Below are 24,384 nucleotides of genomic sequence, written 5' to 3'. Positions count from 1 at the left end.
GATTTGATTCCCCTTTTTATTTATTTTATTTAAAAAATATATTTTATTGAATTTTTACAGAGAGGAAGGAAGAGGGATAGAAAGTTAGAAACATCAATGAGCAACAAACATCAACCAGCTGCCTCTTGCACACCCTCCACTGGGGATGTGCCCGCAACTAAGGTACATGCCCTTGACTAGAATGGAACCCGGTACCCTTCAGTCCGCAGGCCAGTGCTCTATCCATTGAGCCAAACCAGTTTCGGCTTGATCCCCCTTTTTAATACTTTCTTCTTATATATTTTTTTTGCCTGGGATAGAGAAAATTGACTGTTATGTTTGTTTATTTCTTATTGCCATTCTCTCCCTCTATTGGTTTGGAATGTCTATGTTTGGTGTCTCAGAATCTTGAAGATACTGTAGAACACAGCATCAAAGCCATGTTCTCTGGAGCCTGTTGTTTGTGTTTAAATCCCAACTCCATCTCATAGTAGTTAGATTACTTATGCCTCATGTTTTTGTGTTTATTTCCCTCATAAAATGGAGATTGTCAGAAGATTACCATGATATTTTAAATGGCTTAATACACGTGAGGCATTTAGACATTGCAAATATCACATGGATAGTTTCTCTTGAAATCTTATCATTAATACATTTCTTAGGGACATTTAAAATTAATATCTTAACCTCCTCAAAATAAGAACCTCACAATAGCTTAACTGATCATCCCTCTCCTGATTTATATGTAATTGTCCAATATTTTAATTGTGCTTTTATATCCCCAAATTTGGCATTACTATTACCATTATTATTTTATACAGACCAAGTTTCTTTTGATTAAACCTAATGTTTATCAATTTATTTGCTTCCCATCTTCCAATCTCAGTATTTATTTTAATTTAATTTAATTTAATTTTTTTAGAGAGAGGAAGGGAGAGAGATAGAGAGCTAGAAACGTCAATAAGAGAGAAACATCGACCAGCTGCCTCTTGCACACCCCCTACCGGAGATGTGCCCGCAACCAATGTACATGTCCCTGACCAGAATCGAACCTGGGACCTTTCAGTTCGCAGACCGACGCTCTACCACTGAGCCAAACTGGTTTAGGCTAATCTCAATATTTCTTATTGGGTTACTTCCTTTATCCAAATGTGTGCTTTAGGTGTTCATCTGGTGAAGGTGGTGAAAAGGAAAGTTTTCATTTATTGAAAGATATCTTAATTCCATTTTTGTTCTGGAAAATAATTGCTCTAGACACAAAATTGTAAGTTGACAGTTACTTACTTTCAGCATTTAGAAGATATTCCACTGTTTTCTGACTGCCATTATTGCTGTTGAAGATTCTTTGGTCTACTTGTTTTTTCCTTTGTTGACAAATTTCTCTTGTATATTCATGCTTTTAAGATGTCCCTTTCCTCTGATGTTTTGTAGTTTCATTATAAAGTATCTTGGTTTAATTTTCTTTTCATTCTCCTTGGTACATGTATGTACCAATACTTCCTTTTCGTGGATCTATGTGCTATATTAATCTTGAAACAATATTTGCTATCATATAAAATACAATATAATCTCTTCATTTCTTGCAACTATTCTATTTTTTCTAGACTCTTTTTCTAGAAGTCTAATTAAATATATGTTAAATCTTCACATTCTATATTCCATCTCTCTCATCTTTACCATTTTTCTCTCTGTCCTGCATTCTAGATATTTTCTTATCCATTTCATGTTTTTATCTTCAACTGTGTCTAACCCACTGAGTTTCAAATTTCAACAAATATATTTTTTCCCCCCCAAAAGTTCTGGTGGATTCTCTTTCATGTTTGCCTAATCATTTTAGGTAGTCTTTTTTTATGATGTTATTTTTTATTTCTTTAAACAGCTAGATGATATGCTTTCCCCCCCTCAGAAATTTAAATATTTACTATTTTCTTCTTTTTTCTGTTTATTAATTCTCACTCATATTGATTGATATTCTTGTATGTTTGAGGTATTTCATTGTGAATTTCTATTTGCTTGGGTTAATTTGTGGAAACACTAGGATACTAACTTGATGTTATAATATTTGTGTCCAGGGAGAATTTGCATACATTTCTTTTAGAAACTGGAGGGTTAAGGACCTAAGACTACTCTGATTTTCTTCCAGGGTGATTAGCTAACATGTAAGAGTTTAAGATCAGCTTATTCATCTCATAGCTGGTTTAAGATTTATTTAAAAGATTATTGCTCACTATACCTAGAACTTGTTGGTACCCGGATTAATGCCAATGATGGGAGCAGGGCAGAGGGAAGAGAAACAATGAGGGTATGTGTGCTTTCAGACAAAGCCTCCCCCCATATTGGAGAATGCCCAGCCTCCCTGTTCAGAGACTAGCAGCCCAACCCAAGCAGCCCCCTTGGGGTCCAGGAACCCATTTGCTCTGCTGTGCCTTCCCCTTTCCCAGCCCTAGGGTCAGCCCCACCTTTTACAGGGGAGGCAGGGGGTGGGGGTGGGGAGGTAGGGGAGAGGGGCTAGAAGATGATGGCACAAACTTTTGAGGAGCCTCTGATCATTTTACTGTCTTCATAGTTTTGCCTGTTTTAGAATGTTATAGAGTTGGAATCACACAATATATAGCCTTTTAGACTGGCTTCCTTCACTTAGTAGCATGAATGTAAAGTTCCTCCATGTCTTTTAATGAATCTTTAGCTTATTTCTTTTTAGCCCTGAGTAATATTCCACTATCCATATGTACTACAGTTACTTATCCACTCATCTACTGAAAAACATCTTGGATTTGTTTACTCTAGGTAATATGTTTGTTAAAAGAAAAACCTAATATAGGTTTGGGGTGCCTTATTTGCAGGGTATACTTCATCAAAGGGACTATGATCAATCTATGACTCAGTTCTTGGCACACTGTGTTTGAATATTGTGGGTTTTTTTCCTTTCTGTCTTCTTTTTTTTTTCCTGAGTGCATGATTTTAGAAGGAAAATGAAAAGTCAAAGTACACTTAAAAGAGGAAAAAGAGTGCAGTTTTGATGGCTCACCAGGCCACTTGAGGAATAGTGTAAAGTACCAGAGATTTTGAAGGAAAAGAAAGTATTAGAATATCTTCTAGTAGTTACTTAATAGTTTGCCTCCAATAGTTCAGGGCTTGCAATATCTGTAAAGAATGATGTTGATTTTGTGCAGTTCCTAGGGCAGAACCAGTACCAGTTGTGTAAGGTGAGGGAAGTTGATTTGATGATCACAAATCATATGACATAGGCTTTAGAGTTAAGCACACCTGGATTTTAATCCTGTCATCATCATTGGCTTTGGCAAAAGGAATGTCTTTTGCACTTCATTTTCCTAATGTGCTAAATAGGTATAATAAGGCTTACCTCATTTTAAGGATTAGACATAATACATAAATGTGCTTAGTTCCAGGCATAGGTTAGTGTTTAATAAATAATCATGATTATACATAAATGGATAATAGAGATGTCTAACATTGGAACATTCAAGTGTTTGGCAGTGTGGTGGGAACACTGGAGAGAGGATTCCTACTGTACTTAAGACAGTGAACTCCATTTAAGATCTATTCCAACTTTTAGCGCAATGCCTTTCATTCCCACCTGGGTCTGAAATCTTTCCCCTGACTCCTTTTTTCCTCGCTGCACAAAGCAATCCGGCGCAATCTGTTTTCATCAAGTTGATCATCGTTGGTTGACTTCTGGAAGTCAGCTTGAAAGAGGTCAGAACAGGTTGTGGGCGTAGCTATGACAAAACGAGGTCTGCGAGTAAGAAAATACAATGTTCCCAGGCGAGGATCTTCTATCTTCTCGTTGAGTGTCTACACTTGCTACTCGAGGAGCAGGAGAAGGCTACAGGATTGATTCTGTTAAGGAGAGGCACTAACTGGAAGAAGCCTCCACGGCACACCAACCACATCAAACTCTTGGCAAGAGGCAAGCGAAACGTGTGATCCAGGTCAGGCGTGCAAAGCGGGTCTGGACTTGCTGGCTGGAGCGAAGGGCAAGCCGTGTAGAAAGTCCCAGGGCCCTTTTAGAAGCCATCCGTTCACAGCAAAAGTGGAGGAGACAAAAAAACACACAAACAAAAACAAAAACAGGATAGCGACACAAGGTGGGAAACAGGTTGGAGGGACTCCAGAGGGAAGGGGAAAGGCTGGCAGGTGGAGGACTACTAGAGTTGTGAACCAGAACCTTGCTTGGGGGCGAGCCTCTAACCAAGCCTCTCAGCTGCTAGTCAGTCCAGCTAGGTCACTTCTGCAAGCCTGTCTGTGGCTGGCGATCTGGGTCCGGCTCCGATCGCAGCCTTGATAGATAGCTTCCCGCCCACTGGGTCCCCCACCCGCCTATTTGCCTTTAGCGCTGGGGGGTCGACCAGATAACTCCGAGGCTCGGCTGCAGGCAAGACCCGGAGAGAGGATTTCGCTCGCTCGGGCCCGCGGGCGCGGGCGCGGGCGCGCGCTGGCGCGCGCTCCCTCCCCAGGAGGCTGCTGGGCATGCGCGGTGCGCGGCCGGCTCGGCGGCGAGTGGTGAGCGGGGCGGGCAGCTCCAGACTCCGCTGGCGGCGGCTGGCGAGGCAGCGTCGGCGAGCGCGCGGTGCTGAGTCCGGGGCATCGCTTCTCCTCCGCGCCGGGGCGCAGACAGCGGCGGGGCGGCTCGCGGAGCACTGCGGAGGGCGCCGTCCCGGTCGGAGGCTTCCTCTTGGCCGCCACCACCTCCTGCTTCGTCTGGGCTGGAGGCGCCTCCCGGGGAAAGCCGCGGTCCCGAAGGCGGATCGGAGGTAAGATACCCGCTTTGGCGAGGGGGTCCGACGGTGGGAACTCGCCCTGGGTGTGAAAAGCCCGCCTTTGTGTGCTCGGGTTGGGGGAGCGGTGCCAGGCGCCGCGTCCGCCGCCTTCATTCACTTTCCTGCTGCAACTGGTGTCGGGAGCCAGGTGTGCGCGCCCGCGCGCCGGTCCCGGGGCGCCCGCCCGGCCGCTTGCCCCGCACCCGGGCTCCGGGCTCCGGGCTCCGGGCTCCGGGCTCCGGGGAGGTGAGCGGGGAAGATCCGCGGTGTCCGGCGATGTTTCCTGTAACCTGAGCTTCCGCAGGTCCACCTGCGCCTATCGGGGCGGCTACCGAACCGCCGTTCTCCTCCGGGTTTCATCTCAGACTTGGGGTTTGCAGAGCTACTCTGCAAACCGTTTGGAGGTGGGGTCTTTTCAGATGGACATTTTTTTTTGGGGGGGGACAAGGTCTCGCCAGCGCCTGTCTCCTCAAATGAATGTAGCTCATTATATTCGAGGAGTTGTCACTTCTAAATCCTGTTGGCTTTCCTTTTTTTCTTTCTTTCTTTTTTTTTCTTTCTTTTTTCTTCTTCTAAGCTTGCTCCGCTTTACTCATCGTTTTACTTTTGGGAAGATGGCCTTTCTGGTGCCTGTCCATTCATGCCTTGGGAGTGGATTATCCCCACCTCTGCAGACCCTGCTGGCTCCTTATATGCTCGCTGTCTTTCCAGGACTACCTACCTGTCTGCAGAATCTTTGCACCAATCGTCCCTCTTCCTTTTCATTGTTTCCCAAATTCTTTTCCCATAGCTCTGCTGGAATCTCCAGGGGCGGGACGCTGCGGTATCAGGATTTGAAATGCAATAGATGTCCATAGCGGTAGAGCATTTAAGGGATCGGAATTCCTCCTTTATAAAATATATTTCCATGCCGCGCATTATGGCTTTTCTTTGAAGGGTTCCAGTTCTTGCCTGAGATAAGAGGAATAGCCAATATCTAAAGAGTTCAGATAAAACTTGGTTCTATGTAGAGCTATGTGAATGGCTTGATTTTTGGCTTTGTTATTGTGGGGAGAGAGGAAAAAGGATTTCCAGAAGGCTGCTTTATATACGTATTAACAACAGAGCAACTGTGCTGTGTGTGTATTGCCTCCAATTTATTTCCGTTGAAAGGATACCATTCTTCTCTCTATGGCGACTTGGGTTTTGCAAAGAGTGTGCTAGTAATTTAGATCATGCGGTCTTTGAACTTCAAGTCAGTGTCATCCTCTCTCACCTAGTATAGATTTTCAATTTGAGTTGTAATTTTCTGGACATATTGCTATAGTTTTTGAGTTGTTGGTCGGGGAATTTTGGGTCATGGGTTCACACTTGTACTTACAATTTGAAAAATAATGCACTTTATAAATTTGCCATGTAAAGGGTAGGTGAGGCTGTGTCACAAATGTAATGACATTTTATAGAATGCCTTTAGTGCAGAATTCATAGATTAAGACTTTTTAAAATTCCACAAGCCATTCGTTTCATGGCAGGAAAAAGAAAAGAAAACCTATAATTCCACTAATCTGAGAGATACCACTTTTTATAATATTTGATACATTCTCTTTGAAATCTTTTTTTTTCCTTCCATCTTCCAATGTCATTCAATATGATTATATAGCGATTTTTAGCTTTTTAGTGTGGGAATACTTTAAATTGTATTTAGGGTGAAGTTCCCCCCCACCCCCCAATGGTTTATTCTTGTTCCCTACCAGGAATCTAATGTCTAAATAAAAGCAACATTTTCTTTTGCTTTAATTTTTAGCTTTTCTTGCTTTAAAGTCTTTATCTATGCAGATACTTTTTGGATAGCAGTCCTTTTCTATGCTTTGACATACGTTTTCTGTTCTTTGCTTTCAATATTTTTATTTGATACACTTTAAGGCCCAGTTTTATCTACTTTTTCTTTTTCTTCTACTGTTTTCTTCATTTATCTCTAATAATTTTTGCACTAGCTCACTTGAACCGTGGTTTATATAAGAAAATATAGTATTCAGCTATAAGATAGTTTTTCTCCAGTCTCTCTTTAGATGCTTGAAGTTTTGTTGGATGAATATTTTAGCACTGATTTGATTTAGTTAACATTTAGGTTAGTTTTTCTGAGTTGTATGGCTCCAGCATATTTGGTAGTTATTTAGATCATCAGAAAACAACACAAGTGAATGATTGATAGGTTACAAACTTTCAGACATCTGCAATGGTCTGTAAAGGGAACAAGTGGAATTTTCGTTAAAGTACTTTAGCTATAATACACCCCTTCTGGGAATTACTGCATGAAATTGTTTGCAGCTGTTAGTGATTGAAAAATATTTTTTTAAAAAGAAAGTCCTGTAACAGAATAGTTGTAAACATTTTAAATTTAATATATGCAGGGAAGTTGTGAAGTTCTTCAGTGTTTCACTACAACACCTTCAATATTTTCTAGATACACTCTTAAATGAGATTTTAAAAGTATATTTTATTTTTGCCGAAACCGGTTTGTGGATAAAAAAAAGATTTCAAAGAGAATGTATCAAATATTATAAAAAGTGGTATCTCTCAGATTAGTGGAATAATAGGTTTCCTTTTTTTTTTTTTTTTTCCTGCCATGAAATGAATGGCTTGTGGAATTTTAAAAAGTCTTAATCTATCCACTCAGTGGATAAAGTGTCGGCCTGCTGACTGAAAGGTCTCAGGTTCGATTCCGGTGAAGGACATGTACCTTGATTGCGGTCACGTCCCCAGTAGGGGGCGTGCAAGAGGCAGTGGATCGATGTTTCTAACTCTATCCCTCTCACTTCCTCTCTGTAAAAACTCAATAAAAATATTTAAAAAATATATATATTTTATTTTTTAGATCAGTTTCATATTTACAGAAAAAATTATAAAATTAGTGATTTCTCATGTATCCCTTTACCTAATTTCTCCTCTTATTAACATCTCACATTGGTTTTTATTACAGTTAATGAATCAATATTGCTACATTATTATTAATTAAAGTTTATACTTTACTTAGATTTCCTTAGTTTTTATCTAATCTTTTTTTTTCTGTTCTAGGATTCTATTATCTAGATTCTAGGCTATTATACTTAATAGTCAAGTCTCCTTAAACGCCTCTTAGCTGTGTCAGTTTGTTAGTCTTTCCTTGTTTTTAATGACCTTCATAGTTGTGAGGAGTATTGGTCAGGTATTTTTAGAATTGCCCCCACTTCCCACCATTGGAATTAGCTTAATGTTTCTCTAATGATCAGACTGAGGTTTTGGGTTTTGTGGAGGAAGATCACAGATGTAAAGTGCTCTTTTTATTACATTACGCAAAGGGTACCTACTATCAGCATGATTTATCATTGTTGATATTGATCTTGATCATATGACAGATTGTATTTGTTAGGTTTCTGCACTGAAAAGTTTCTTTCTTGTCAGGCAGTACTCTTAAAAGGAAATCACTGTGCACAACCCATACTTAAGGAGTGAAGAGTTATGTATCTCTTCCTCAAGGGTGGAGTATCTATATAAATTACCTGGAATTCTTCTGCATGTCAGATTTGTCTCTTTTTCCCATTTATACTCAGTTATTTACTTATATTCATCTGGACTATATATATATATACAGCCTCTTTATTTAGTCCCCTTAGCCCAGCCTGCACTCTCTCCAATCCGGGGCCCCTTGGGGGATATTCAACTGCCAGTTTAGGCCCTATCTGGGGAATTGGGCCTAAACTGGCACTTGGACATCCATCTCACAATCCGGGACCGCTGGCTCCTAACTGCTCACCTGCCTGCCAGCCTGATCACCCCTAGCCACCTCTGCCTGCTGACCTAATTGCTCCTAATTGGTTCCCTCCAACTGCCCACCCTGCTGGCCTGGTTGTCCCTAACTGCTCCCCCCTTGCCAGCCTGGTTGCTCCCAATAGCCCCCTCTGCTGGTCTGGTCACCCCCAACTGCCCCCCATGTTGGCCTGGTCACCCCTAACTGCCCCTCCCCCGCTGGCCTAGTTGCCCCCCATCTTCCCCCCCCCTGCCAGCCTGGTTGCCCCTCACTGTTCTCTGTCGGTCTGGTTGCCCCTCGCTGCCCCCCCTGCTGACCTGGTTGCCTACAACTGACCCCTTCCCCCCCAACCCCCCCGACCCTTCCCCATGGCCTGGTAATCTCCTACTTCCCTCCCTGCTGGCCTGGCCACCCCTCACTGCCCCCCTGCTGACCTGGTCGCCCCATGCAGGCCGCTGTTTGGTTGTTACTGTGAGGGTGTTGTGACCAATTTGCATACTACCCTTTTATTAGTATAGATAGATAAATAGATATGTGATGAAGTCAACTGTAATATCTACCTAATAAAAGAGTAACATACTAATTGACCGTACCTTCGTGACAGACACCAGCCAATCAGGAACGAGTATGCAAATTAACCCAACAAAGATGGTGGGTTATGGCGACAACACATGTGTCCCGCGCTATCTCACCTGCTCTGGGCCTCTGGACAGCACAGGAAGGCAGAAAGGCGGCTCTGGGCCAGAGTGAAGGAGGTGCCAGCAGCCAGGGGAAGGAAGGACCATTCTTGCATGAACCTTGAATCTTAATGCATCAGGCCTCTATTACACACACACGCACACACATACACACACATATTTGTGTAATATATATGTGTGTGTATAACATATATCACAATTACACTTTAAGTTGTAATCTATTACTACTTTATTTTCTTGCTCAAATTGTTTCAACTTTGACCATTGGGAGCACTTCCAGTTGCCTCCATCATTTTTAAATTACTTACTTTCTATTTCCTGCCCCAGTACTAGATTCAGCCAGAAATAATCTGGTTCATTTCTTGGGAATTAGAAACTAAGATGTGGGTGCTCAGTGTTCTTGTGTTTACTGGTGTGTCATTTTTTCTAGGCCCTCTCATTTGACACAGCAGGAAATACATGTGTGTGCACAAACCCACGTACATATGTATCTATGCGTATTTCTCTGTGTAACCACATGTATCATGTTAAGCTAATAATGAGTTCATATGGATGTCTCTTACCCTACCTAATCCATTACCAACTATATCATTCTGGCCTTCTCCCCTTGCTTATCTGCAAACTCAGTCCAACAGTGAGAAGAAAGCTGGCTCCCACCATTTGCCATCCATTTACTTAATTGTTCAATTCCATTATATATGTACAGCGGTATTGAAATTGGTAGCCTGTGCTCCCTTTACAGAGAGTGGAAAACACTTTATCAATTAGAGTGCAGTTCCTTTTGCTTTTTAGTCTTACCGGCTCCTTCTCCTCCTATCTCCTCTGGTGAGGTTGCTACAGAAATGTACTCGTATAATGCGGTTTGATCCTTTTGTCACAATCTGCATTCCATCCTGGGAGCTTCTGACCTTCTAAATTAGTATTTGTAAATTTGCAAACATTAAGGTTCACTCTTTGTTCCGTAAAGTTCTATGGATTTTGAGAAATGCATAATTTCATGTGTCTATCATTACAATATCTAAGTATCATTCAGAACAATTTCAACATAGTAAACATCTCTAGTGCTTTACCTATCTATCTATCTATCACTTCCTTATCCTTGGCAAACAGTGATTTATTTTTATTTATTTATTTTTTTTTTACTGTCTCTATTGTTTTGCCTTTCCAGATGTCAATGTAATTGGAATTACACAGCCTTGCCACACTGGCTTCTTTCACTTAGTGATATGCATTTAAGATATATTTATATATGTTATTGCAGTTTGATAGAGTTCCTGTTGCTTCTTCATCCTTGTTAGCATTTCGTATTTTCAGTTTTTTTTTTTTTTAAATATTATGCATTCTAATAGGTATGTAGTAATTTTTATCACTGCTTTAATTTGCTATTCCTTAATAATATTTGATGTTAAGCATCTTTTTATACTCGATTTTTCATACACACACACACACATTTTGGTGAGATGTCTGTTCTGAACTTTTGCCTGCTTTTTAATAGGGTTGTCTGTTTTTTTTATTGTCGAGTTTTAAGAATTCTTTATGAATTTTTGATAAAGCACTCTGTCAGATATGTGTTTTGTAAATATCTTCTTTCAGTCTGGCTTGTTCAGTATGGATGCAACCATCCTAGGTCTGACTACATAGTACACATCAGCAACAATTTTAACCTCCCTCTCCCCCACCCCCAAGTATTTTTGATCATCTGTTGGTTGAATCCGTGTATGTAGAACCTGTGAATATTGAGAACAAACTCTAATGCATTTTCCTCTTCTGCACTAACCCAGCGATTCTTCTTTGTGGAAAATGGAATTGTTAATATGAATAATGTCAGTTCTTTTAGACCTAACCATAGGAAATAAAGAAGTTTTTCTTTTTTTTACAAAGAAGATCTGAAATAATGGATTTGCAGGGTGTATGCTGAGAAGAAACACATAATGTATGTATGATCTAGAAACTTGATACTTAGCAATATTGTCTTTAATGTTACCTATGCCACTATTCTTGCAACAAAGGGCTTTTTTTCAAGTACCTTCCTTTCTTTAAATAAACACTTTGTGTTATTGGTATTGGGACCGGAAGTATTTATATTGTAACTAGGAGCCCGTTGCAGGAAGATTCCTGCAAGCGGCCGCCATGGCTGCACTCGTGCTTGTGCCACTGCCACCACTGCACGCACTGCTGCCGCCCTCCCTGCCCTACTTGTGCTTTCCCTCTGGCAGCCACCTTGCTTTCCGCTTTTCCTCCCTCTTCCTTCTACGCTATCTTCAGTCTTCACTTCTCCCTCCCTCAGTGTATGCAAATTAACTGCCATCTTGGGTTAATTTGCATACTTGCTCTGATTGGCTGTGGGATTAGCGAAGGTACACTCAATTAGCATTTTTCTCTCTTTTGGTAGTGTAGATACTACAGTTAGAATCAGCCTTCAAGAAGCATCTAGAGAGATCTGACATAGTAAAACTAGCACTTAGTTTTATAACTGTTAAATCTTATTGATCTTTTTAAATTCTTACAAGAGCTCTTTAAGGCAAGTCTCCTTATTTCCATATTGCAGGTAATAGATAGACTTATAATCCAGATGGGAACCCTGATCTTTCTCCCATCCAAGTACTAACCAGGCCCGACCCTGCTTAGCTTCCGAGATCAGACGAGATCGGGCGCGTTCAGGGTGGTATGGCCGTAGATGAACCCTGATCTTTCTGACTCCAAAACCCATACTTTTTTTACTTGGCTGTGCTGTGCCTCATAAAATAAAAGTGCCAAGATAGTATCAGGATGTCCTTGATTTAAAAAAAAAAAGAGAAAAAAATTATGGACACTGACAATAGTGTGATGATTGCTAGGGGGACAGGGAGGAAGAGGGTATAAGGGGAAGGAAGAGGGTATAAAGGGAGTAACGGAGACTTGACTTGGGATGGTGAATACACAATGCAGTGTACAGATGATGTGTTGTGGAATTGTGCACCTGAAATCTGTGTAATTTTGTTAACTAGTGTCACCCAATCTATATTTATATATATATAAAAGGCTAAGTGACTGGCTGACTGGCCAGTAGGTATAACGTTCACTGACCACCAGGGGCAGACACTCAAAGCAGGAGCTGCTGAGCGACAGAAACTTTGTGGAGTGCCCTGTTGTACTCTGGGACCCCTCGGGAGATGTCAAACTGCCAGTTTTGGTCTGATCCCTGCAGGCCAGGCTGAGGGACCCCACCTGCAAGAGGGACCCCCACTCACTCTGCAGGCACCCTTCAAGTCCTGGCGCTGCCCTAGGTGCAGCCGGCCCAGGAGGGACCCTGGGAGGTTGGCTCCAGAGCGTGTCTGGCCTGTCTCACCCAGTCCCACCTTTTAAGGTGCATTAATCTGTGCACCAGGCGTCTAGTAAATTCAATAAAAAGACAAGAACAATGAAAGGTGTAGAATATCAGCATCATTCCTAGAAAGCAGAGAGTGAACAGTTTTAAGTTATCTTCTTTGCTAGATACTACCCTATTTCCCCGAAAATAAGACAGTGTCTTATATTAATTTTTGCTCCCAAAGATGCGCTAGGTCTTATTTTCAGGGGATGTCTTATTTTTCCATGAAGAAGAATACAGTACACATTTATTGTCAAATGAAAATAAAGGAAATTTATTACCTGTATACAGTACAGTAGTATGGTAGTTGTCAACACAAACCAGACAAACTGTGAATCCTACAGTATCAAGAATTAACTCATTTATTCAATGACAATCATGTCATCATCTTCTGGAACATCATCATAACAATCCAATTCCTGAATTTCCTGGTGAATTTCTTGTGACTCCATTTCTTTCAGAATCAGTGGACCAAATCTCTCATGTTTAGCCTAGGGGGGCCTTATTTTTGACGGGATGCCTTATATTTCACTCAGAAGAAAACCTGTAAGTAGGTCTTATTTTCGGAGGATGTCTTATTTTCGGGGAAACACGGTATTTAGATATCCAAGTATCTTTAGTCACTTGCCCTTCAAATGGGGCATAAAACATTTTTATTTTTCTCCTTCAAATGGTTCTGGACCTACTTTTATTTATCTCATTTTAATCCCTGTTGATGGAAATTCAGGTAAACAAAAAAGAAAAGAAAAAGAATAAGTTTCCTTGAAAGAGAGGAAGTGAGGGAATTGTGGGGGATTAAGAGGAAAAAAAAACAATGGTAGTATTAAGTAGTTGTTTTTCCCTTTGCCCCACTGAATTTTAAGTTTCTTAAGGGCAGGAACTAAGTCTCTGTTTTCTTTAAGCATAGCACATCACACATGAGACATATTCACAAAATATTTGTGAAATGAAGTTAGCACTTACTACCATTTTTAACATGTTCAGAATGGTTCGAAGAGGATGTGTGTTTTCTCACAGAGAAGGCTAAACTTATTCCATTCCCCTCCCTCCCTTTCTCCCTTCCTTCTTTCCTTCCACATTTGGTGAGCATCTGTTCTGTGCCAGACACTGAGACTATAAAGATGAATCAGACAGGATTTCTTCATTCTGTCTTAGGGGTGCCCAGAAAATGAAGGAAGCAGGCATCAGTACAGTATAGAACTAAACAGAGTATATATTAAACAAACAAGCAAGAAATGTATTTTGAAATCAGAGAGATCCTATCTGCCTTAGTTTTCATATCTAAGAGGTGGAAACTATAATACTACCTACTTTGACACAGTTGTTGAGGGGTAGGTTAAATGAAAAAAAAAATTATATCTTAGCACATTAATGAAAAGAGAGGCTAACTGTGGATGAAGCAGTCAGAAAAGTCTTTACTGTAGGAGGTGACATTTGAGTTCTATGGGATGAATTTTTGAGACCCAGAATGAGAGTAGGAGTTGGGACTCCATGGCATTCCTGGCAGAAAGAGGAACATGTTTGATGTATGCACAATGGGGGGAGGGACAAGGTGGGAGTGGTGGGAAATTCTGTACTTTCTCACATACAGAGTCTACAGAGTTATTAGGAAGAACAGAATAACCACTTGTTTTTCATTTTTATAAGTAACAATACAATAGAGTGTTCACTACATTGTAGTAGGAGAGAATAAAGATACCAAACCTGTTTTAAGAACTGCATGAGTCTCTGAATATTATGACTGTAGTCCTTAGGTAGTAGATAAAGTCTTGTGTTCTTTTTCAGTCCCGTGATACTCATGTGATTTTATTCAGGAAGAGGACGTGTGGTCTTGGGTGAAATCAGATGTCCTGTCCCAAACCATTTAGTAGCATACAACATTAGAATGTAACATCACACAAAGGCATCATCTAGTCCTACTCCAGCTAACTAACAATTCTAAGAACCATGAACAGTTTTGGATCACAATCTGAAACTTAATACTCATGAATGTGCTAAAGAAATGTGTTAGGGAATGAATTATGTGCTTGATAAGAGGTTAGTGTTCTATAGTTGAAAATTCGTGTTTTTAATATGAGAAGAGAAGAAAAAAAAAAGATGAAGATCAATAGAAGAAAAAAATTAAACTTAAAAAGAGGAAAATATTTTTAAATTCCTTTATTGGAGGCTATCCTATATAATAAAGAGGTAATATGCAAATTGACTATCACTCCAACATACAAGATGGCAACCCTCAAGTGGACACAAGATGGGCGCCACAGATGGCTGGCAGGGGAGGGCAGTTAGGGTGACTGGGCTGGCAGAGGAGGGAAATTGGAGGGCGGGGGAGAGACCCAGGCCAGCAGGGGAGGGTAGTTGGGGGGGGACCAGGCATATAGGGGAGGGCAGTTGGAGGCCACCAGGGTGGCAGGGGAGGGCAATTAGGGGCAATTGGACTGGCAGGGGAGCAGTTAGGTGTCGATCAGGCTGGGAGAGGAGTTTTGGACCACAACAGTTAGGGGATGATCAGCCTGGCAGGCAGAAGCAGTTAGGGGCAATCAGGAAGGCAGGCAGGCGAGCAGTGGGAGCCAGCAGTCCTGGATTGTGAGAGGGATGTCCGTCTAAATGGGAAGTTGGACATCGCTTGAGGGGTCCCAGATTGGACACCCCCCCCCCACCTACCCCTCTCCCCCCGTGCATGAATTTTGTGCACCAGGCCTCTAGTTAATATATAAATTTCATTTTATTTAGAAGATTTTATTAGCAACATTAGAATATTACCTCTCTGTATGAATATTATTTCTTGTTATAGAAATACATATGCATTACTGATGTATTGGTTTAGTGCAACAATAGAATGTTTCTATTGAAATATTTGTGATTATTAAACACTAACTTGTTTCTGTTGATTCTTATATTTCTAATGTTTTGTGATATTGTTTCTGTTTTTCTCTAGAAAATAATATGTTTAAAATAAAGTACAAGTGGCAAAACAATTCTATAAAAAAAAGTGTGTGTGAAATTCATTTTTGAAAAGACATTGAATACATTGAATAAGGTTTATTTAATATTTACAAGTTTTTACATTTAAAGTTGAATAGTAATCTTAGACTTGAGAAGATGGTTTTTAGTAGACAATAAGATGGTTTTAATTTTTTTTTCTAATATATTTTATTGATTTTTCTTACAGAGAGAAAGGGAGAGAGTAGAGAGCTAGAAATGTCGATGAGAGAGAAACATCGACTAGCTGCCTCTTGCATACCCCCTACCGGGGATGTGCCCGCAACCAATGTACATGCCCTTGACTGGAATCGAACCTGGGACCTTTCAGTCCACAGACCGACGTTCTACTGCTGAGCCAAACCGGTTTCGGCAAGATGGTTTTAATTTTAGACATGAAGAGACAATAAGGTAGTATTAAATGTGAAGAAAGATACACTTGTTATAGAGACAGAAGATACATTTAACTTTCATAAATGGAAGAAAAATGGAACATTATTACATATAGATAACCCCCCACCATGCCCCATAATAGCTTGCTCAGTTTGTAATCTTCAATTTCTCTTTGCAGTGTGTTTTTAAAAATTTAACTGTTTTATGACTAAGTGCATAATGGGACTTTAAAAATTACTCTTTTTAGAAATAATTGATTTAGAAACCCTATCTCAAGGTTGACTTGCCTTATTTAGTGTGTTTATCTACATTATCAGAAGTTCTGATATATTATATAGTGTGTTTATTTTCAGTACTGTGTAAAACAACTAATGTTAAAAGTTTTTTTACACCTCAGGATCTTTTTAGTCTATAGACAACACTAATTTTGTTGTTCTTTTATTAACTCTTTTGTGGGGCCTTGTTAGATTCCATTTAAAAGCAATGGAATTCTTTCTGTGATAAAAATCTAGTCATTGGGCCAAATCTTGTAGCATTAGTCATGTGATACTTATGCATATAAAGGTTTAGAATTAATATATATGCCTGAAGAATGTATGTTAAAAATGATGTTTTTAATTATTGAGGAAAATACCTTATAAAGATTTTAATGGTCATTAATTCACAGATTTTCTTAAAGTTTCATCCCTTTTATTTATTACTAGAGGCCCAGAGCATGAAATTTATGCAGTGGTAGGGTACCTAGAAACTGCTGGGCACTGGCCAGGACCTCCCTCCTTTCCCCTGGAGGCTGCCACTGGCTGGGGCCTTCTTCCCTTCCCCCACTGGCCCTGCTCCCTGGTTGCACTCCTTGATGACCTCCCAGGTGAGGGGACAATTTGCATACTACACTTTTATTATATAGGACTAGAGGTCAGGTGCATTGAGTCATGCACTGGTGAGGTCCTTGGCTTGGCCTGTAGGGATTGGGCCGAAACCAGCTCTCTGACATTCCCCAAGGGGTCCTGGATTGCAAGAGGGCTCAGGCCAGGCCAAGGGACCCCACTAGTGCATGATCGGGGTCAGAGAGGGACTGTGGGAGGGCATGTCTGGCCCACTTGCTCAGTCCCAATTGGCTGGACCCCAGTAGCAAGCTAACCTACCCATTGGGTTGTCTGCCCCCTAGTGGTCAGTGTCCATCATAGTGACTGGTTGGATGGTCGAACGAATGGTTGGACACTGGACACTTAGCATATTAGGCTTTTACTAGTATTATATAGGATTATTATTTTTAAAAATATATATTTTATTGATTTTTTACAGAGAGGAAGGGAGAGGGATAAAGAGAAACATTGATGAGAGAGAAATATTGTTCAGCTGCCTCATGCACACTCCCCACTGGGGATGTGCCACAACCAAAGTACCTGCCCTTGACCAGAATCGAACCTGGGACCCTTGAGTCTGCAGGCTGATGTTCTATCCATTGAGCCAAACCTGTCAGGGCAGGATTATTACTGTTAGTTTTGGTTAATCCTCACCTGAGGATATTTTTTCCATTGCTTTTTCAGAGAGGGGAGAGTGAGGAGAAGAGAGGACGAGGAGGGGGGGAGAGAGAGAGAAAGAAAGAGAGAGAGAGAAAGAGAGAGAGAGAGAGAAGTGTGAGAGAGGCACCTTGGTTGGTTGCCTCTCGCAGGACCTCTACTGGAGATCTAGCCCACAACCTGGGCATGTTCCCTGGATGGGACTCGAGCCTTGGCTTTCTGATTCATAGGTGGAAGCTCAACCACTGAGCCACACCGGCCTGGCTCATTTTCTATTTTAAAATGAACAACCCATTATAGCTAAACCTGAAAAACAATATATAAAGAATGATTTGGCTCACTGAGTAGAGCGTTGGCCTGCAGACTGAAAGGTCCCAGGTTCAATTCTGGTCATGGGCACATACCTGGGTTGCAGGTTCGATCCCCAGTAGGGGCTATGCTGGAGGCAGCCAATCAATGAATCTTTCTCATCAGTGATGTTTCTCTCTCTCCCTCTGCCTTCCTCTCTGAAATCAATAAAAATATATTTTAAAAATGATATGAAGAATCATCAGTTCTATATTTTATGTATAATAGTATATTTGCTATCTATGTAGAAAAGATATACCATCTTTTCATATTATTTTACTTTTATATGTTTTTATCCAAATTATTGAAACAAAAGGTTTAAACACCATTTTTACTACAACATTCATGTACTTGGCTGTATTTCCCATTTCCCCACACTATCTTAAAACTTGTTACTTCATGGTCTCATACAGAAAATACATTTACAAAAATCTTGAAGCAGATAAATGATCATGTGGATTTTCCCTTGACATTCATTCTCTGCCTGCTTCTCTCCTGCCTGCTTATCCCATTCTCTAGCCCCAGAGTCTGACAGCTTTTTTTCAGTCCTCAGACAAGTTGAGTTGAAAATGTATCTTTCATAACTTTGCTATCTTTCCATTTACTGTTCTCTTTCTCACTGCCTGTGAGACCTCAGTCATGGGGAGTGAAAGCAGAATAAAAGAGACATTCATGGTGGCTATGACAGTGGAGGTTAAGTTTAGGCTGCTAGAGGGTGTGAAACAAAGGAATGATTGAAGCTCTCATCACCTTCATTTTATTTGGGTAGTAAGTAAATTATTTTGGAAGTAGTAAAGTCACATTATGGAGATAATAAAATCTTGGTTTATCTGGAGTGAATACATTAGCAGTGATTAACTTTAACTGGAATACATCTTAACACCATTCAGTTTTTGTGCTAATTAGGAAAGATCTACCATGGTTTTATTTCTACATTAGAATTTATGCTACTGACTTTTTGTTAACATTTTGTTTTGTAGGAGCCCCTTAACAATGTAGGGAATTTTAGAATTTAAATTATACATATCTCATGTGAAGTTATGTGATATAAAAAATAATTGTATGTGGAGTACTTCATGACCTTCTAAGGGGTCTTTGAATAGGAACAAAAGTCTCCTCTTTCCTCCAAGACCTTCCCCTCTACTTATATCTGTTACATATAGTTATTTCCATTTTCTCTCTCTGCTAGGTAGTTATAGAATATTTGAAGAGTGAATCATGCACTAGCCCTGTGCTACAGAATAGAAGATGTGAGAATACTGCACAATTTAACTCAGTGGCTACCAATTATATTTTGTGTCCTACTTATTGTTTTCAAAGGCATTTTTATAATCAAACTGAAAGATCCCAAACTAATGGATAAAGTGGTAAAATGATGGGGAAACTAGTTGGGTAGTATATTATAGATAATGGAAATAGTTTGGTGGTAACCAAAGAAGAAACTCAAATACTTCTCAGGAAATCTATAAGCCTTTTTAATCACTGCTGTGATTCATGAGCTACATATAAGGAAATTTGATTATAAATACTGAGGAGTGATATATTATTCAATAGAGTATATATTAAATGTTTACTCAATAATTAGATACAAAATAAAAGGTTTGGGTTCCAAACATGGACAGTCTTATTGTAAGACTTAACAGCCAGATCTTTCTAACTAACATTGATTTCATTAGGGTAATGTGGACATTAGTTGAATTTTAGACATTAAGTGAAACAAATGCTTGCTCCTATTGGAGGCTGCCCTAGCTAAGTGTTTGAGAGAGAGCAGATGTGAATTTGGGGGAAGCATTTTAGATTAGGCAGCCAATCTGAGCCTGCTGAGTTTTCCTCAGGAGTCTGTAGAATTTTGCAAGGGGTTGATTTGAGAACATGGCTTCATTTTTAAGACCAAAGAAACTAATTCAGCCAACAGTGTGCTTTTTCTCGAAAATAACTTTTTAAAGCTTCTAGCTGTGATCATTTCAGCTTCCTATTCCCCTCTTTCTAATGCTCTTACTAAATTTTTGCTACTGTTGTCAACCATAGCAATGGCTGGAATGAATAAAGTTTCTTTAAAAGAAAACTGTAGACGAGGTTGTGTACACAAATGTATATGAATACAATAAAAATATATATTGAACTATCCTTTGTATATGAAGGTGTGTTTTGTTATAGTGGTGATAGATCTTGTTTGATCCATTTCAGCTTCTCTAGTGATCCTTCTTGTGACCTGAGATAATTGTGTGAGATTAGAGATTTGGCTAAACCAAAGCAGGCCCATCGGCTTTATTCAGCCTACTCTGATTTCTTTCTTTTCTTTTTTTTTAAAAAAAAATATATTTTATTGATTTTTTTACAGAGAGGAAGAGAGAGGGATAGAGAATTAGAAACATTGATGAGAAAGAATCATCGATCAGCTGCCTCTTGCACACCCCTACTGCAGATGTGCCTGCAACCAAGGTACACGCCCATGACCCGAATCGAACCCGGAACCTTTCAGTCTGCAGGCCAATGCTCTATCCACTGAACCAAACCGGTTTCGGCCTACTCTGATTTCTTGATCTAACAGACCTGGACATATACAGCTTTATTTAATAGAAAATAATTTTTCTTTTCCAGTTAGTGAAATTGATCTCTTAGAAAAGAAATACTAAATAAGTGCCGGTTAACTGTAAAACATATTACTAAATAATGAAATACTATAATTAGCCAGAGAAGATTCCTATCCTTATGGAATGTACCAGGTCAAAACATAAATTAAAAGAAGTGTAAAAACGTAAAAGAAGCATCAAATTCTAGGTAAACAATTAAAAATGTGTAAAATAAAGAATAACCTTTCTGGCCTCTTCTTCCTTTTCTAACTCTTGCCCTCCCTCCTTCCTTCTCTTTAACTTCTTCATTTTTTTTTTTTTTTAATGCCCTTGACGGGAATAGAACCTGGGACCCTTCAGTCTGTAGGCCAACACTCTATCCTCTGAGTCATACTGTTCAAGGCTCTCTGTAACTTCTAAGAGAGTGAAGATACTCACATTCTGTATTATAATTTTTTACATGTACTGATGTAGATTTTTATAATCACATTTCCAAATTGAGTCTAATTTTATAATAATTCCACAAGGGAATATTTGTTATTTGGAACAGCTTTGGGAACTATTCTAGTTTTCCAGGACTCCTTTTGAGGAATTTCAGCCATTAAGGTCAATTTGTGATCAGGTCACACAGGAAACTTAGGAATGAAGAAACCACTATTCATAACAGGGGATCTTATTGGAGATCTCAGGCTGGTCGTAAAATGTTAATCTGTAGAGATGAGGAGCTATCTCTTATCTTGAATTTGGAATGTGGATAACTTTAAGACCGCCATATGAAGCAACACTGCACTGTACTGAACTTACAAGAAAGAAAATGTGGATGAGTCCTCCCTTAGTGGACCAAATGCTTTCTAACACAACTCTCAGATTACACACCGTTGAAATGATCCCCACAATGTATTTGGCTCATGTGTTTCTAGAGAGCTACTATGAATGAAAGATTCATAACTATCTATTTCAAAAAAGTTCTTTATTTGCATTGCAAAGAGCTTAATTGTTTGGAAACAAAACCAAGAATTGCTTTTAAATCATAAGCATGTATGGATTGGACCAGGATTGGCACTGAATTAAAAAATAATTATTTCTCTGCACAAAGAAGGCTCTGAATTAATATTTATCAAATCATTGATAACTATGTTGACTGTAGAAGAATAACAGTTTCTGAGTTGTTCCACATCCTTAGTGATTTGGACCAAATATTTTTGTAGCTATTATAGAAAGCCCTTGGTACCTTTTCCTTATCTTGCCTATTGGACAGTGTATAATAGGATCAGAGGGAGGAGGGAGTCATACAAACTTGCCAGATGATTTGGAGTCCCAGTGACAACCTTGTGACCTAATTTTCCAAGCTCTGTCCACTTAACCAGAGAGTTATAGCTATATGCTATTAGCTTAAATAACACAGGGCTTGTATACAAGTGGGAGAGTTGGGGAAAAGAGGGAGGAGTAGATATATAAATCCATTTCTGCAGTTTTGCCAAATCCATAACATAGAAGCACTTTTGTTCTAAAAGCAAACTTAATTTATTTTTCCTCATTTTGGCTATTCCTTCTTACATGTGTCTCAAATAAACCATTACCAGAGGATCAGATGTAAAAAAGTGATAGCAGACTAAAAGTTATTTTTGAAGACTTTTTTCTTTTCTTTCTTTTTTTTTTTTAAAGGTAGTATGTGAATGTATTGATAAGAAGTGGTAGAATTGTTTCCACCACCTCTTGTGCAGTAAATTAGTTTATGCATTTCTATTATCCAAATAAGTTGAGGCTGTTTTTCTCTCATGAAGTGAATATTTATTAATATATGTAGTTGATTATTAAAGTCACATAAGATTTCAGCCTTTGTTATAAATTTTATAAATTGTTACTGCAAAAATGAGAATTTTAGGTACCAGTATGAATCACTTAATTTTGTTTGGTCATACATTAATGCCTAATTGCCATTTTGTCTGTATATATGCTAGCTAGACATGGATAGGAACTTCTTCTCTTGTATGTAACTCATATGATATGTTGAAATATGTTGTACTGAGATTATTGGCTGCAATAATGAAACCGATTCCTACTTCTGTCAGCTAGACTTAAACCATATTCTTTTTTCTAATTAGGACTTGTACTTGGGGTACTTACTTGCTTCTACCATATTATATATCTCTCTCCTTACCCACAACACTTAATCTCTCCAGCATTTCTTAAGGGGCTCATAAATCCAGTTCTAAAATATTTTAGGCATCTTCCTTTAAGGGGTAATTAGTCCCATATATATCTTTTAAATAATATACATTGAATTGATAGTTAGAGGGGATGGAAGGGAGAGGGAGAGAGAGAAAAACATCAATGTGAAAGCAGAACATATATTGGCTGCTTCTTTTTAAAAAAAATTTCTTTATTGATTAAGGTATCACATACTTGTCCTCAACCCCCCTTCCCACTCATGCTTCCACCTCCCTATTGCCCTTGACAACTGGTTAGGCTCATATGTATGCACACAAGTCATTTGGTTGATCTCTCCCTTTATCCCTACCGTCCCTTTGAGGTCCAGCAGTCTGACCCATGGCTCTTTATCTCTGGGTCTGTTCTTATTCATTAGTCTATGTTGTTCACCATTTCCTCTAGATCACATGTGTCAAACACAAGGCCCGCGGGCCAAATCCGTCCCGCCAGGCCTTGCAATGTGGCCCGCACCGCGCTGTCATCACTGCACTCTGCTGCGTTTCCATCACAATGACAGTTTATGACTGTTCAGTAAACCATTCGGCCCGCGATTTAGGCTGGATTTTAGATTTTGGCCCCTTCTCTGATTGAGTTCGACACCCCTACTCTAGATGAATGAAATCATGTCCTACTGGAAATATAAGAGTCAAAAACGAGACAAGCAATAATGGTTATGCTTAAAGGCAAATGAATCAGTCTGTAGATATGGCTACTTCTTGCATGCCCCAGGACATATGCCTTGACTGAAATCGAACCAGCAACCCTTTGGTGATGTGCAACCAGTTGAGCCACACCAGCCAGGGCACATGCATATCTGTAACGTCAAACTGCATCAAGGTCTCTCATTCATTTTCTTCTTTCTCTGAGGATGATCCAAGTTCTTTGGCCTGGTGATTCCCTTCAATTTTCAACTTGAGTTAAACCAAATTGAACTCAGAGAATCATTAATAATTAAAAAAGCAATAAGATTGGAATGTAATTTTAATAATTTAGGTTTTTGTCTCATACAGTGTATTTTGGAGTCTAAAATGTATCAAATAATTCCCCCTCTTACAAGTACCTGTCTATGTCAAAGTGTTTATATAGTAAGTCAGTCTTGGGGTTCCTGTGTCTCTTGGTGTGGTATTACATGTACCTTGAAACTGTTCTCTTAATGTCCTCTTGCCGCTTGCTTACTTATGTCTTGTTAGCTGAGCTAAGATTCTTGGCAAGATTCTTAGGCCTGTTTCTTCTCCCTCAACTGTCCTACATTATTCAACCCACTGTAGCCTTGTGCCTGAGCTCATGTCTCAACTGTAATCTTCCGAAAGCCAAACCAAAAGGAAGATAATTTTTATCTTTCTTGATTTTTTTTTATAGCATTCACCTATCAGCTCTTAGAGGACGTGGACTGTGTTGTTTTGTTTATTGTTGAATTTTTATTGCCTAGAGTTTCTAGTGCTTTGTAGATTGTCTATTTGCTGAATGGATACATGTTTGTAATGACCATTTTTTTTTTTTTTTTTTAAAGAATGTTCTCTTCCTTTGGCTTCCATGGTGCTATCCTTCTCTGGCTTACATCCACCTGCACTTGATGTTAATTCAGAAACTGCTTGTTGAAGTTGAACAGGTTAGCTAGAAGGTGTCCAAAGTATTCTTCTCAAGTAAATTCTAGCACCATCTGTTGGTAGCAGGGAGAGACAGTACATTTTTTGGCCTTAATTCATGGTTCTGTTCATAATCTGAATACTCACAAGTTGAGATGTTTCTGAATTTTCCACAATTCTTTTTGCAGCCTGCGAATCATT

The 24,384-nt window shown here is 39.6% G+C and overlaps 1 protein-coding gene across 3 annotated transcripts in view; it reads left to right on the top strand.

Moving 5' to 3' along the window:
* Positions 1–4,506: 4,506 nt before the first annotated feature.
* Positions 4,507–24,384, top strand: part of EPS8 (epidermal growth factor receptor pathway substrate 8) — a 155,921-nt gene continuing 136,043 nt past the window's right edge. Inside the window, exon 1 of one of the 3 annotated variants that reach the window (XM_036454561.2) lies at positions 4,507–4,754. The gene's annotated coding sequence lies outside the window, so the exon portion shown is untranslated. The remainder of the gene's footprint in view (positions 4,755–24,384) is intronic. The other 2 variants (XM_045587801.1, XM_045587799.1) reach the window with 2 other exon arrangements.

Source organism: Pipistrellus kuhlii, unplaced genomic scaffold, assembly GCF_014108245.1.
Source record: "Pipistrellus kuhlii isolate mPipKuh1 unplaced genomic scaffold, mPipKuh1.p scaffold_m20_p_3, whole genome shotgun sequence".
Classification (NCBI taxonomy): domain Eukaryota; kingdom Metazoa; phylum Chordata; class Mammalia; order Chiroptera; family Vespertilionidae; genus Pipistrellus; species Pipistrellus kuhlii.
Note: the sequence above shows the minus strand (reverse complement) of the source record. Positions and strands in the feature narration are given on the sequence as shown.